Here is a 10,597-nt window from a genome sequence, read left to right as displayed (position 1 = left end):
TGGGGATGGGGTCTAAAGGACGGTGCAGACGAGGCTCCCCCAGAAGCCAGAGGCCTCCCATCTGCCTGCTTTTCAGAGGGCAAAGTCAAGTCCACTACAAGGAGCATCATTTCATTAAACTTTATTTGAAAATAATTTTAGATTTCTGGGACAGTTAGTTGTAAAGACAGTACAAGGCGTTCCCATATACCCCTCCCCGGCTTTTGTCCGGGCTTCAAACAGTTCACCAACCACAGACTTTATTCGGATTTCACCAGATTTCACCCTGGCGTCCTTTTCCTGTTTCAGGATCCAATCCGGCGTTGCATTTAGGGGGCAATCGTTTTTTTTGTTTGTTTGTTTGTTTTTAATATATTTCATTGATTTTTTACAGAGAGGAAGGGAGAGAGATAGAGAGCTAGAAACATTGATGAGAGAGAAACATCGATCAGCTGCCTCCTGCACATCTCCCACTGGGGATGTGCCCGCAACCAAGGCACATGCCCTTGACCGGAATCGAACCCGGGACCCTTCAGTCCGCAGGCTGACGCTCCATCCACTGAGCCAAACCGGTTTCGGCGGCAATCGTTTTTTAAAGCAAAGCAGAGCGTCAGACTCTTCCCTGCGTTAACTTCAGAAGTTAAGCTTATCCTGGCTGGCCTGGCTCCGTGGTTGAGCATCTACCTATGAACCAGGAGGTCACGGTTCGATTCCCAGTCAGGGCACTTGCCTGGGTTTCTGGCTTGATCCCCAATGGGGGGCGTGCAGGAGGCAGCCAATCAATGATTCTCATCGATGTTTCTATCTCCCTCTCTGAAATAAAATATATATAAATATATATTATTATTATTTTTAAGAAGTTGAGCTTATCGGAAAGGATTCCCTGCATAGGGTTGGGTAACGGGCTGACTAGGGGCCTCTTTGGCCTCCCCAGGAGCAAGCTGCTGCTAAGCTCAAGGAGGGAAAGAATATTTGCATTTCCCCTGAAAATGAAACTTTCCCCCCAGTACTTGCATCTGATGGAGAAGGGCCTCTGATTTGCCTTAAAATTTTCAGCATTCTCTCTCTCTGATAGCAGCCCCTTGATCTCCTCCCCTTTCCCATCTGGCACATCCCAGCTAATTCTCCTGGTGTCTAAATGAGTTTCAAATGAGCACGCTTTCTACGCCAACGTTATTAACAAGTGTCAGCGCAGCTCCGAAAATAGCGCCTGGGAACTGCTAACGTTTCCGACGAAGCCGAAGCCGCAAAGAGAACACACAGAACCAGAGGCTCCTTGCCCACCTCTGGCCAATTAAAACCAAAAAAAGCCCCGAGCTTTAGATCTTGGTGATGTTTTCTGCTCCCTCTCGCCCTTGAAGAGAGAAGTTTATGTGGCTCCCACGCGACTCGCGTGGCTCCCCTTTTGCAAGTAAAGTTCATTCCCTGCAGCCAGCGTGTGACTTTTTTTTTTGGATGCAGAAAAGCAAATGAACAGCGAAGGAGTATATTCCACTGCAACAGGGAGAGAAGAATGCTATGACTCAGTGAAGGAAAAGTGTGGTGAGTCCAGGCGGCGAGGCTCAGTGGTTGAGCGGCGACCTATGAATCAGGAGGTCACGGTTCGATTCCCAGTCAGGGCACATGCCCGGGTTGTGGGCTCGATCCCCAGTGTGGGGCGTGCAGGAGGCAGCCGATGGATGATTCTCTCTCACCATTGATGTTTCTATCTCCTTCTTCCTTCCTCTCTGAAATCAATATATATATATTTTTATTTTTAAATATATTTTGTTGATTTTTTTACAGAGAGGAGGGGAGAGGGATAGAGAGTTAGAAACATCGATGAGAGAGAAACATCTATCAGCTGCCTCCTGCACACCCCCTACGGGGGATGTGCCCGCAACCAAGGTACATGCCCTTGACCAGAATCAAACCTGGGACCCTTCAGTCTGCAGGCCTGTGCTCTAGCCACTGAGTCAAACCAGTTAGGGCTATTTTTTTTTTAAGTGTGGCAAGAGTGCATCTCAATGCCCCAAGAAAGACTGGAGACAGATGCCAGTATTGAAGCCAACACTGCCAGACTCACAGGAGGGACAGACACCGCAGTTGTTCCCGGAGAGTGGCCTTATCTTAATGGAACAAGAGGACTTGGCACTTGGCTGTCTCTCAGGTTCAGGACTGAAACATTTTAAAAACTTCTCAAAGGACACTGTCATTTTCTAATTTAGCATTTCATGCCCATGCACTCACTGCTTTAGCCAAGATTCCAGGTAAATATTAAGTAATGTGCTCCTTTTTTTTTTAATGTACATATTTTTTAATTGCTTTTTTTAAAGCCTGGCTGGTGTGGCTCAATGGTTAAGCATCAATCCATGAACCATTCGATTCCCAGTCAGGGCTCCGTCCCCAACAGGGGACAGTTGTTTAATGATTCTCTCTCATCACTGATGTTTTTGTTCTCCCTCTCCCTTCCTCTCTCTGAAATCAATAAAAACATTTAAAACGGGAGAGAGGGAGAAATATTCATCGGTTGCTTCCTGCACACACCCTGACGGGGGATCAAACCTGAAACCTGGGTATGTGCCCTGATTGAGATTCAAACCCACCACAGTTTGGTGCACGGGAGGATGCTCCAACCCACTGAGCCACACCGGCCAGGCACTGTGCTTCTTTTCAAAGACCTGAGCAGTCCAGGAAGCGTTTTCTCAGATTTGGAGCCCGCTCAGGCCTTGGGCACATTTCAGAGGGTGCTACTCGCTGAATGTCTAGATCATTTCAGAGATTCTTAGGAGGAGCACACTGTCGGACAGGAAGCATCGTGTCCGGTATGGCCCGCAGTGAAAACCAATTTCCAATGTCAAAGGCCATTTTAAAAGAGATCAATAAAGATGGAGAAACCCTCCCTCTGTTGTGAAAGACTGTTATTTCCGCAGGCGGCTGTGATTTTGAAAGGCTTTTCTGCCAATAAAACCAGTCATAGGAGAAAAATGTGCCTTGGGTGGTTGTGTGTGGAGAGAGCCGCGTTTGGCCGAGCTCAGTGGAGGTGCGCGTATGGCCTTGCTCAGTCACAGCCCACGTCCCCCGCCTCCCGGGTGTCCTCACGCGATGCGACAGGGTCCCCGGGGACTCCGTTGCCGAACAAATCTCCGGAAAGCGGTCACGTCCTCAGGCCCCAGGGATGGACATGGGCTCTGGAAGCCAGAGCGAGAGAACTGGTTTGGGGGTGACTGCTTGACAGTATTCTCTGTGGGGCCCCATCACTTAGCGCTAGCACCTCTGTTTCCTTCTAGAAACGTCGATGCCCATGTCTGCCTGACTTGGGCCAAAGCGCAGGAGGGCGCAGGCCCACCGGCTCTCCCAGTCCTGGGAGCTGGCTCAGCCTCAGCTCAGCCCAGCTTCCTCCTGTCCGAGATCTTTCTCTGTGCCTCCCCTCCCGCCCTTTTTCGTGGCCCCCCCCCCCCCGGCCCCGCCCGCCTCCTCCGGGTTATGTGCCCAGAATTTGTTTTGAAGGCCTCAAAGGCAGTGACTGGCCTGCTCCTTCAGATTCTTCCCAAATAAGCAGATGACGGAGTTTCTTATCAGAGCTCCCTAAGCTGGTAGCCGCCGCAATAGGTTACTAGCGGCGGTTCTCAACCTGTGGGTCGCGACCCCTTTGGCGGTCGAACGACCCTTTCACGGGGGTCGCCTAAGACCATCCTGCATATCAGATATTTACATGACGATTCGTAACAGTAGCAACAGTACAGTGATGAAGTAGCAACGAAAATAATGTTATGGTTGGGTCACAACATGAGGAACTGCATTTAAAGGGCCAGAAGGTTGAGAACCACTGGCTTAGAGCCTGTTTACAAAAGCTTTTCATCCCGTTGTATGGAATCCACGTGAAATGTAACACATCTTGAGATTATGAAGTGTGGTAATAGCATGACCGCCCATGAGCTTCCGTTGGTTTAAGTGCTGGAACACAGGCAATGCTTCTGTGTAGCTCCTGCCAGGCCCCCTCTCCTAGACTTTGCGTTTCTTTCCCCGTTGCTCTGCCTACCTAATGTGTGTATATTATTTTGATTAGCTTTTGTGCATCTTTTTTTTTAAGTATAGTTTTTATTGATTTCTGAAAGGAAGGGAGAGGGAGAGAGAGAGAAACATCAACGATGAGAGAGCATCATTGATTGGCTACCTTCCGCACCCCCCCCACCCCCCCCCACTGGGGATGGAGCCGGAATAGGAGCATGTGCCCTGACTGGGAATTGAACCGTGACCTCCTGGTTGATAGGTCGAAGCTGAACCGCTGAGCCACACCGGCCGGGCTGGGCTTCTTTCGCTTGGTTTTACGTTGTGACTTTCGGCAATGCTACTGCAGTTTGTTTTTATTGCTGAGGGATAATCTATGGTGGGAACATGGCGCAGTTTCAGGAGCATTCTCTTATCACTGGGCATTGGGTTCGTTTCCAATCTTTTATTTTTCTATTACACAGGGTGGGGAAAAAGTAGGGTACGCTTTTTACCACAATTCAGAAAAGTTTTTAAAAAGGTGAAGTGCTCTAGCTACAATAGCTATCGTTCATGGAGCACTTACTCTGTGCCAGGCACCGTGGTCCCGACCTCATAGGCAGTACCTCGTCTACTCTTCACAGCAACCCTGAGATAAATCCCTACTTTGCCTCCTTTTCCTGAGAAAGACAGGCTCGGTGAGGGTAAGTAACTGCTAAAGCAAGCGCCGAGCCCCGGGCCGGAGCCCAGGCCCCGCTGGTTCTGAAAGTGAGACTCTCTCAGCCGCTCTTCGGGTGTGGTCCTTCCCACGCCGTCTCTGCAGGCACCGCCACACCGTCACCCCTAAGCGCCTCCTTGGGGGAAACTGGCCCAGCCTGTGCCCATGTCCCATCACGTAACGGTCATCTGCGATACAAATCCGACTCCTTCTGGTTCCAATCCCTGCTCCTGTCATTGACAGTTCGTGCTCATTCCTCAGATTGCAAGTTGCTATTTTCGAGAAGTGATTTCGCGTGGCCTCTCCCCCGGGGCCCTTGGCTGGCATAATCTGGGCATCCCAGTTGGCAGAACACAGTGCAGCCCTCTGGGCTCGAGTAGATGGGTGTCATCTGCAACGTTGGCTGTTCCAGGGGCTCCCTGCCTCCCTCCATCCGCACTCCACCCCTGGCTCAAAACCAAGTGCGTGGAGCCTGCTGGGAAGGGAAGTCGGCAGAAAGAAGAGCCCCCGGGACCAGGTTGGCGGGGGGCCAGCCTCTCCCCATGTGGGTTTCACCGAGAGAAAAGCTAATCCCCATTCATTCACGAGCCAGTGATGGGCACGGGGCCCGGGCCCGAGGTGGGGGGCGGAGTGGTCATTCCTCCTTTCCCTCCGGGGGTTGACATTCTTCAGGGGCTGGGGCCTGACAGCAACAAGACCTGTGATGGGAATTAAAGGGCATGTGAGGGGAACCGCCTAGGGCGCCGTCTTTAAACCGTGTGTTGACGGAAGGCCTGTCTGTGTTACAGTGCAGCAAGTACCAAGGCCCTGGGGCAGGAAAGGGCAAGGTCTGTGTCTTGGCTTGTTCTGTCGAAGGAAAGCAGGCCTGGGTGACAGGAGCTTGAAGGGCAAGGTGAAGTGGGGGAAGGAGGCAGGGGGCGGGGTGGGGGGCAGACCACCACAGCAAGAGCCCAGGAAGGGCCATGCAGATTGAGCGCCTGTGGCAGGAGCGGCTTCCCAAGCCAAGGCACATGTATGTACGTGTGTGTGTGCGCGCGCGCGCGCACACGCGCGCGCATCAGCCTCCAAGGGGAGTGATGTTTAAGCAAATTGCTACAGCAATGGTTCTCAAAGTGTGGCCCCTAGACGGACAGCATGGCAGCACCTTTCAATTTCTTAGCAACCCAAATCCGAGGCCCCCAGACCCACGGCACCCCCCTGAGCAGGGAGCACCGAGCTGCCCCACGGAGGGGCTTCGTCCCTGGGTGGGTGAACTGCAAGCTGTGTAGCCCCGAATGTGCCCCGTGGCGTTACAATGCAGGCGTGTAGGGGGGCACGGCACAGCCTGTGGGTCGCACTCCCCGGCCTGGACTGGGGAGAGACGGCCCCGCTCACTCACGTGAGTTTGGCTGATTTCAAGGTGTGAAGGTAGAGACACAAGTGTACCCCTCTAGCTCCACGTGCCCTGGGGCAGTGCTTACATCCTGACAAGGCGCAAAAGGGATTAACTATGGACGCTGCAGGTTGGAAGCCTTTAAACTAGTCTGAAGTTACAAAAATCAGACAAAAAGAGAGAGAGAGAGAGAGAGAGAGAGAGGAGGGAAATTGTGTTATCTTCAACCTCAGTTAAGTCAAGACCTGCTGCGGGGGATGTTACCAGATTATGTGCCAAGAAAACCCACCTTGGGGCTGAGCAGAAGCCTGAGACCTCAAACTCCCGCCACCCCCTTTCCTTTGGACAAGAAAGTTCTCCTCCCATGAAGAGCTGAACAGCTGCTCACTTCAAAATAAAGCCGACTCCTCCACAGCACCCAGCCTCAGCGTGGAGCTGCTCCGACAGACACAAGTTAATAAAAATAGAACCCAAATAGGCCTTGGGCCCCCTATTTTTGCAACCAGCAGCTCTGTCACCTTCAGTTCCCGGTGTCAGGGCTGGTCCCTTGATGCCGCGGGCCCTGCTGAGAGTTATGTAAGGGCAGTGGGCTGGGGGAGCAGGGCTTTGAAAGTCAACACAGCCCCAACCGGCGTGGCCAGTGGTTGAGCGTCAACCCATGAACCAGGTTCGATTCCCGTCAGGGCACATGCCCGGGGTTGTGGGCTCGATCCCCAGTGGGGGGCGTGCAGGAGGCAGCCGATCAATGATTCTTTTTCATCATTGATGTTTCTTCCTTCTCTCCCTCTCCCTTCCCCTCTCTGAAATAGATTTTTAAAAAATCCAAAAACATCTGTTTAAAAAGCACAAATAAAGGTTGGCGCGCACCCAGCTTAGCTAGCCCCTAGGGTGGTTAAGAATATGGGCTCCCCATCGGTCCTGGCCGTACTATGTATTGGGCCGGTCCTCCGCCCGTTTCCTCTCGGGTAAAATCCAGACAATAGGTGGGTCGGGTTGTTGTGAGGGTTAAAGAGTTCAAATGCATAAAATGCTGAGAACGGGGCCTGGCACATGGTACGTGCTACTTAAATGTCAGCTCTTCTCATCCCCAGTGTTTTGCTTTCGTAACGTTTCTAACTATATCTTTGCACACATCTGCTATTACCGCCCAGGGATAAATTCCTAGAAGTGGAATAGCTGGTGGAGTCATTAGCATACTAGTATGTATAAGGTTGTGGGTACATAATGCAAAACCCCTCTACAAAATTCAGATTCCATAATTATTCCAGGACTACGTTTAAATGGTCAGCACATGGACATTAAATCCCTGCCCTTGCGGGGTTTATGTCAGAAAGGAAGCGGACAGTAAACAAAGTAAAGCCATGATCTATTTGAAAGCGACAGTGCTATAGAGAAAAATAAGTCTGGGATGGGGGTTGGCAGTCTTGGAATGGGGTGCAGTTCTAAAGAGGGTGGTCCGGGCCCAGCCAGCGTTGCTCAATGGTTGAGCATCAGCCTATGAACCAAGAGGTCATGGCTCGATTTGTGGTCAGGGCACATACCTGGGTTGTGGGCTCAGTCCCCAGTGGTGGTTGTGCAGGAGGCAGCCGATCAATGATTCTCTCTCACCATTGATATTTCTATCTCCCTCTCCCTTCCTCTCTGAAATCAATAAAAAATATATATTAGAAATAATAGTAATAATAAAGAGGGTGGTCCAGGAAGCCCTCCGAGAAGGTGATGTTGGAGCAGAGACCTGATGGAGGGAGGACATCTGGGGGAGGAGTGTCCCAGGCAGCGGGAACAGCATGTGCAAAGGGCCTGGGGCAGAGTGTACATGGAGGAGGTAAGGGGACGGGGACATGTCACCTAAAACTATGCCTTGGGAGCAGTTTGAATTTTGTCCAACTTCAGGTCCAGGAGGGATGCCGTTCAAGGAGACAGAACACACAAAAACTTTGCTTTTCTTCTTTCGGGAGTGCTGAAGGGAAGGGACAGCTCTCACGGTGTCCCAGCGAGAGCACCAGAGGTCCCTTGTGCTCTGAGTAAAGCATGTGACCGTTTCAGATGCTCAAGTCCAGTCTTTTTCCCCTAGAACAGCAAGCACCGGGAGAAAAACGAGACGACACAAGCTTGTTTTGTTTGTTCCTGGGCCGTGTTCCCGGACAGCCTGTTAGCCAGGTTTGCAATTTTGAGACAGTATTTATCAGGGGAATTTAGTCCACGAGGTTGAGATGACAGGGCCCAGGGGCCCAGGGCCCCACAGCCACAAAGCATCAGCCCCAGAGACAGAAAGGCAAGCGCAGAGGTAGCAAATTCAGGGCAAAGAAGGAATGAACCACCACACGTTCATCTTGGGGACCACCCTGGCAGAAATACGCCACCTGGGACTTCCTCCCACTTCCTCAGACTGCAGAACCTCTCAAATAAATCAGCAGGTTCCAGGGGCTCGGGAAGACCAGGCTCTGAGCCAAAATGGTTATAAGTGAGGGAGACGCATCTGGGTGTAGAAATGAGGCTGGTGGCTGTGCCTGTCGCCACCCGGGGTCGGAGAGAACCCTGGCCTGACACTTCTCTTGTTTACCCATCGTCCGCCTCTTCTGATTGTGACTGGGCTTGCGGACAGTAGGTCCCTGGCCACCTGCCCTGAGCAGGCTGGGGGTTGGGTGCCAGGATTTGTGTCTGCAGCGGCTGCCCCGAGGGGCTTGGCTAAATGCCCCCCAGGCTCTGGCTCCTCTAAGTCCACATGAATCAGCTTGATCTTCCTTTTTCTCCCCTTTTCCTTCCCTCCGTTCTTCCCCCCTCCCCCCAATCTCTCCTTCCTTCCTCCCTCTTTTTCTCCCTTCCTTCTTTCTGTTTTGTGGATGGTGTGGTTTCATCATGAGGAATTGGGATTAGACATAATAGAAAACTTGGCCCGATAACTGTCCCTTAGTTCATTTTTTGAGCAGAAATAAGAAATACTCGTTGAAAAAATAAAGCAAGCTGAGACCACCCAAGGCAAAGGGCCCATCCCCGTCACTCCCACGGCAGCGCGTCCTCTCCCAGGACCCTCGCCCAGAGTTTCCTTTCCAGAGGAGACCTGTTGTTCACGCACACACGTGTTTCTGTAGACGGACTGTACATGGGAAGGGACTCTAACCCCTCCTGTTTCATTCACGGCTGCTGTGTTCCCAGCTCCTGGTACATGGCAGACACTGAAAATATCTGTGGATCAAATGAATGCTGCATTTGTGAAATTTGTTTCTCTCGTTCAAAAATTATGCCATGGAGCCCTAGCCGGGTTGGCTCAGTGGACAGAGCATCAGCCCTCGGACTGAAGGGTCCCGGGTTCGATTCCACTCAAGGGCACGCACCTCGGTTGCAGGCTCCTCAGCCCTGGTCAGGGCGTGTGCAGGAGGCAATCAATCTATGCGTCTCTCTCACATCAGTGTTTCTCTCTGTCTCTCCCTCTTCCTTCCACTCTCTCTAGAAATCAATGGAAAAATATCCTTGGCTGAGGATTAACAAAATAAAAAATCAATATGCCAGGGACATCCTTTCATGTCCTCTGTCTTATGCTTTTTTAATATATATATATTTTTTAAATATTTCTCTGTTGATTTCAGAGAGTTGGGGAGAGAGAGAGAGAGAGAGAGAGAGAGAGAGAGAGAGAGAGAGAGACAGGAACATCAATGTTGAGAGAAAATCATTGATCGGCTGCCTCCTACACGCCCCCATGCTGGGGATCAAGCCCGCAACCTGGGCATGTGCCCTGACCGGGAATCAAACCATAACCTCCTGGTTTATAGGTTGACGCTCAACCACTGAGCCACACCAGCTGAGCTCAATTTTTTAAGATAAACCCTAGCCCGCTGGCTACTATGACCATCAGTGTACAACTGTCTCTTCAAGACCCTGCCTTCAATTCTCTTGGGAATCTATCCAGAAGAGGACTTGCTGGATCATATGGTAATTCTATTTTAAATTTTTGGAGGAATCTTCATACTGTTCTCAAGAATGGCTGTCCCATTTTACATTCCCATCACAGCGCACAAGGCTTCCCATTTCTCCACATCCTCGCCAACACTTTTTGTTCTTTGGTTTTTTGTTAGTAGCCATGCGAATGGGTGTGAGGTGGTATCTCATCGTCGTTTTCATTAGAATTTTCCCGATGGTTAGTGACATTGAACATCTCTTTGTGCTCATGGGCCATATTATGTCCTCTTTGGAAAACTGTCTATTCAATTCTTTCACCTATTTTAAAATGAGATTTTGTTGTTGAGTTTTAGAAGTTCTATATGTATTCTGAATATTAAACCAGATTTGACCAGCATGTTTGGGAATCTCACATTAAGCTAGAAATGAACGGAACACCTCAATCTCCTGTCACATCGCTTCTGTCCTGCTCTTGTGTCCTTGGTTTGTTTTTGACCTTGGGGCTGGACTTCCCTTCTAACAACATCAAGCTCCTGACTGGGTCTTTGTTGCCATTTCAGCTCCACGTGCTTTTGGAGAAGTTGTTGGTGGTGTCATCCCCATTTTACAGATGAGAAAACCAAGGATCAGGCAGGTCACATGGCAGGTTGAGGGTCTCCCAA

The sequence above is a fragment of the Myotis myotis genome, unplaced genomic scaffold (genome assembly GCF_014108235.1).
Source record: "Myotis myotis isolate mMyoMyo1 unplaced genomic scaffold, mMyoMyo1.p scaffold_m19_p_19, whole genome shotgun sequence".
Classification (NCBI taxonomy): Eukaryota; Metazoa; Chordata; class Mammalia; order Chiroptera; family Vespertilionidae; genus Myotis; species Myotis myotis.
This window is presented reverse-complemented; position numbering follows the sequence as displayed.